At 39.6% G+C, this 6,037-nt stretch overlaps 1 pseudogene; it reads right to left on the bottom strand.

Annotated features, from left to right (window-relative positions):
* Positions 1-383: 383 nt before the first annotated feature.
* Positions 384-1,129, bottom strand: LOC101351383 (protein cornichon homolog 1-like; annotated as a pseudogene).
* Between the last annotated feature and the right edge of the window lie 4,908 nt (positions 1,130-6,037).

Raw genomic sequence — 6,037 nt, forward strand, 5'->3', positions numbered from 1 at the left:
CACTGAGCTACATCCCCACCCCATCTGTCTATCTACCTGTCTACCTGCCTACCTGCCTACCTGCCTATCTCTCTATCTATCATCTATCTATCTATCTATCATCTGATTGTTTTCCCAATTAAGACTAGGCATCATACTCTTTGTGCTTTAATACTTTAGTGCATATTTCCTGTGAACAAAGATACTCTCTTATGCAACCAAAATGCAGTTACCAATAATAGAACATTAAAATTTGATCTATAGTTCATCATAATAAAAACTCATGCGAAAGTAACTGATCAGATTCCACGGAAGACTCTTGGAAACAGGATCTTGCTGGATGGCATCTCTTCATTTGGTGTCCTTTGCATGTACATACTGGACCAGTTCTTCTGTGTGTCATTCTAGGAGCTTACCAAAACACAGAACATGACACACAGGTAGTGAAGAAATTCTAGAAGATAAAAAAGCTATTTACATTACCCCTTTTACTGACAATATGCTAGAATATCTGCATTTGGAGGGTTGTAGGGTCATAGAGTCTTGCTCCACTCATCACTCCTCTACTCATGTTGTTGTCATCAGGTGCTGTCAAGTAGATTCTGACTTATAGTGAAACTATAGGACAGAGTAGAATTGCCCCATAGAGTTTCCAAGGAGCGGCTGGTGGATTTGAACTCCTACCTTTTTGGTTAGCAGTTGAGCTCTTAACCACTGCACCACCAGGGCTCCTCATACTCTACTCGAAGACCTCCAGATCTGATATGCCAAGAGTGATGCATTGAGAGCCAGTGTAAGCTACTCTGCTGCACAAAGAACCATAACACAGAGGAGATCATGGATGAAGTAGTCTTGAAAATACAAGAGGATTCAGGGTAATACACTCGTCTATAGGATTCTTGTAATGTCTTCAGTCCTTCAAATGCTATAATGTGCCTGATGGCGAAGAAGATATGTGAGGTATGAGCAGCACCAGCAGCACCAGCACGTAGCAGAAAGCTGCCGACAGGAACTCCACGGCCAAGGAGGAGGAGGAAGGAGAAGCACCACTGGCGTTTGTATTTGTATTTCTGTACTTATATGTATGTGAATGTGTGTGTGTGTGTATAACATATACTTCGTACTGATAAATCCAATTCCAATCCAACATCACGGGGCTCAGGCTAGCCTTTTTCTAGAGTGTTTTCTAACTAGAGAATAGTATTTGTGTTGAGTAACTTTTGTCTTTTGTTTTATAATATCCAGTCAAAATACTGTTCTCCAAAGTAATTTCAGTTAATTCTTCTGTTTTCCACCACACCCACTGTGATTATGTTATTCGTTTGTAACATCGTTAGTTCACTTGTTACAGTTTTTATTCCATGTTGGGTTCCCCAATCCTGGTTGATTATTTTAAGTTTATACGGAGTGAAACTCACTCTTCATGGTGTACACAGTTCTATGGGTTTTGAATATGGAGCCATTTATCCACCACTACAGTCATGGTACAGAACATTCTCCTCACCGTCAACCTACACTCATGCTGCTTCTTTACAGCTCTGCCTACGACTCAACATCCGTGACACTGATTTTTTACCATATAATTTTACCTTTTCAGGATGTCATAGAGACAGAATAATACAATGCTTTTGAGTATCAGTTCTTTCACTTAGCGAAACATATTTAAGATTCATCCACATCGTGTGAATCAATAGTTTGTTCCTCTTTATAGCTAAACTGCATTTTATTGTAGGAATGTACCATGTATCCATTCACCCGTTGAAGAACATCTGGGTTGTTTCCGGGATTTGGGGATTATGAATAAAGCTTCTGTTAACATTCACATATAGGTTTTTGTGTGAACATGTTTTCTTTTCTTTGGGGAAAATACCTAGTAGTGGGTTTGCTGGGTCACATGGTAAGTGGGCGTTTAATATATAAGAAGCTGCCCCACAGTTTTCCAGAAGGACTGTATCATTTTGCATTCCCACCAGGAATAGATGAGTGGTCCAGCTGCTCTGCATCCTCACCAGCACTTGATGTTGTCGTCATCCTCATGAAAGTGGAGCTTAGAGATACTAAAAGAATACTTGCCCAACATCACAAGTGTAGTGTCAGGGTTTAAATTCAAACCCAAGCCCAGCCCAGTTGCTTTTCAACTTGGTTAGTTTCCTACTGCACTTGTTCTTGAGAACAATTCTTGCTTATTCATTTTTTATTCGTATTTGTGAGGTCTCTTAAATTGGTTTTTCAAAGAACATTTACTTCCATTATCTTAGCCAATCATTGTGAACGACTCTGAAAAGTAGATAGTATAACCAAACCAAACTCATTGCCGTCCAGTCGATTACGACTCATAGCGATCCTGTAGGACAGAGTAGAACTGCCCCATAGGGTTTCCAAGGAGTGGCTAGTGGATTCGACTGCTGACTTTTTTGTTAGCAGCTGAGGTCTTATAGTTATTAGTAATTGTTTTCCATATGAGGAAAGTGAAACCTGAAGCATTCAAGGAATATGCAATGATACTGTTGTAGTTATTAGCTGCCATGGAGATGATAACCCCATCTATAAGGGAACAAACATTGCCCAGTCCTGTGCTACCGCCATGTTTGGCTGTGAATGGGATCATTGTGATACATAGGGATTTCACTGGCTGATTTCTCAGAGGTAGATAACCAGGCCTTTAACTCCTAGTCCATTTTAGTTTGCAAGCTCCACTGAAACCTCTTCCACATCATAGCAGCATGCAAGCCTCCACTGACAGACGGCAGCTGTGCATGAGTTGCGTTGGTTGAGATTCGAATTCAGGTCTCCTTCGTGGAAGACAACAATTCTACACTGATCTGACTACCGAAAAAAAAAGAATCAATGTTTGTACTAAGGCACAAACAGCATAGAATGCAAAATATTCTGCCTTTTTATACACAGAATAAAAATACATTAGACTCCTTTTCTTCTTCTTGGAACAGGTAGCTCTCTTCCCCGCAGAAGAACAGGAGGTCCACAAAATATCCCTACGGTATCACAGGAGTGGGGTGTGTGGAGGATTGGGAAAATATACTAAGTAGGAGTCAAAGATAATCGAAGAATTCTGTGTGAACAGTACTTTCTTCCTCTAGGAACTTTAGAAAAAACCAGAAGAAATGCAAAATGGTTTGGCTCACCTCCATTTTGTCTTTTTCTGGGTTACTCTGGCCAAAGACTAACAAGCAGTGAAATGGCAAAAGGCAGGCAGCAGGCAGAAAAAGTAGAAGCAAATGGCTGGGGTAAAACACAAACTGTATGATTAGGCTCTGAATAATCAGGAATTGGATTGTAGCTTGTTATACATATTCCATGGTCATAATTTGATATTTGTAACAAAAAGCGAAAGAAAAATCCTCTTGAAAAAATAGAACAAAAATAAGACACTGTTGACTGGGTAAGCCTACCTATCTTTCCCACCCAAGATATTACCAATTTACCTTTCTGGTCCTTTCTAATTGATTTAGTTAGGTTCACTTAGCACATTTAAGGAAAATAAAGTGTGATTCACATTATCATTTTAATGGGGCATGGATTCTTTCATCATGTAGTTGGTTCACATACATCAACATTTTAAATTTTGGACATTCTAAAATACATTTGGCAAACTGCAAAGGAGAAACCCGTCTGTGAGCCTGTAGGAACAAAAACCTGGTATATGTCTGAACAAATGTAGAAGCCCAGTTTGCGCTGTTCAGCTTTAAAAGGTATGTAGCTTTGCGTGACCTTTTTATAAATATTCAAGTGTTTTGAAATACCATCAAAAGGTGATCAGTGGTAATCGTCTTAAGGATACTACTCACATGGAAAAAAATATGTTGTTACATGAAACCCTTTCCTAACATCTGATACGATTTTTAAAGGCACTTTTAAAAAAAGTCAGGACGTTTGAAAGTTACTTATTAAAGGCCAAATGAAAACACAACTTGCAGAAGGGCTTGAATTTCATCATGATTCAGGGTTTGAGCATAAAATAAGACCCAGCACCAGCTCATCATTATGTATAGATTGATTCTGCAGTTTGTGCGTTATCAAGCCTCCTTATTTTGGCTAGGAGCACAGGAATGGGTGCGGAAGCTGAAATAAATCTGCTCCTGTGTGTTTCATCATCTGTATTAAAAAATCTAGCGTGATATAAAGTTTTAGAATTATCTATATTGCTTGTCCCATTACCACGGATAATTAAAAGCATATCACATTCAGCAAAAGAGTAAAAAGAGCGCCTACGAACTGGTAAAAAAACTTTTTGACAACAACATATCTGACAAGGGTCTAATCTCTAAACTATATAGAAAACTTCAACACCTCAACAACAAAACGACAAACAATCCAATTAAAAAGTGGGCAAAGAACATGAACAGACACTTCACCAAAGAAGACATTCAGACAGCTAACAAACACATGAAAAGATGCTTGCAATCATTAGTCATTAGAAATGCAAATCAAAGCTACAATGAGATACCGTCTCACCCCACCAAGAACGGCACTGATAAAGAAACAGAAAGCAAAAATGCTGATGAGGTTGTGGGGAGATTAGAACTCTTATCCACTGCTAGCGGGACTATAAATTGGTACAACCACTATGGAAAATGGCATGGGGCTTCCTTAAAAAGCTAGAAATAGAAATGTCGTATGATCCAGCAATCCCACTCCTGGGTGCATATTCTAGAGAAATAAGAGCTGTGACATGAATAGACATGTACACCCATGTTCATCACAGCATTATTCACAATAGCGAAAAGATGGAAGCAACCTAAGTGTCCATCAACAGATGAATAGAAAAATAAACTGCGGTACATATACACAGTGGAATTATACACACGATAAAGAACAATGATGAATCCACGAACCATCTCAACATGGATGAACCTGGAGGACATTATGCTGAGTGAAGTAAGTCTATTACAAAAGGACAAATATTGTGTGAGGCCACCATTATCAAAAGTCAAGAAAAGGTTTACACCCAGAAAGAAACATTCTTTATGGTTACTAGGGATGTGGTTACTAGGGAGGGGGAAATGCTAACTAGATAGTAAAAAAAAAACTTGTTGCTGTTGAGAGGATTCCAACTCATAGCAACCCTATAGGACAGAGCAGAGCTGTCTCATAGGGTTTCCAAGGAGCAGCTGGTGGATTCGAACTGCCAACGTTTTTGGTTTGCAGCCAAATATTTAACCACTGGCGGTGGGCGCCAACTAGATAGTAGACATATGTAAATCTGGTGAAGGGAAAGGCAATACACAATATGGGGAAGTCAGCACATGTGACCAAGGCAAAGGAAGACACTGAGAGATACACAAGGACAAAGGGCAACTGCAGTAAACACTATAACATATACAATTCTGCAACAACAGTAATAACAAACAATAATGTGTGAATGGATACATAGGTAAATACGTATGCTAGATATGTGCGGAAGAACATATGGGAGTATACCCATGTGCATATATTAGTATGGTTGTGCATGTTTCTACATGCATATCAGTAAGGGATGCACGTATATTATGTATATAATAGAGCACACAGGGGGCATAATCATGGAAATTCCTTAGATATGGCCAAACACCTCTCAGGATTGAGCTACTGGGCTTGAAGGCTAAGGACCATAGTCTCGGGGGACATCTACATCAACTGGCATAGCATAGTTCATAAAGATTAGGTTCTACATTATAGTTTGGTGAGTAGCATCTGGGGTCTTAAAAGGTTGTGAGTGGCCATTTAAGATACAACTATTAATCTCTTCCCATCTGGAGCAAAGGAGAGTGAAGAAATTGAAGACTCAAAATGCAATTAGTCCAAAGGACTAATGACCCACATGAACCACAGCCTCCATTAACATGCAAACCAAAACAAAAACCAAACCCACCGATTCCGACTCATAGTGACCCTATAGGACAGAGTACAACTTCTTCATAGGGTTTCCAAGGAGCTGCTGGTGGGTTCAAACTGCCAAACCTTTGGTTAGCAGCTGTAGTTCGTAACCACTGCGCCACCAAGGCTCCCCTTTAACAAGAGACCAGAAGAACTAGATGGTGGTTGGCTACCACTACTAACA

This window comes from Trichechus manatus, unplaced genomic scaffold (genome assembly GCF_000243295.1).
Source record: "Trichechus manatus latirostris isolate Lorelei unplaced genomic scaffold, TriManLat1.0 scaffold00005, whole genome shotgun sequence".
Taxonomy (NCBI): Eukaryota; Metazoa; Chordata; class Mammalia; order Sirenia; family Trichechidae; genus Trichechus; species Trichechus manatus.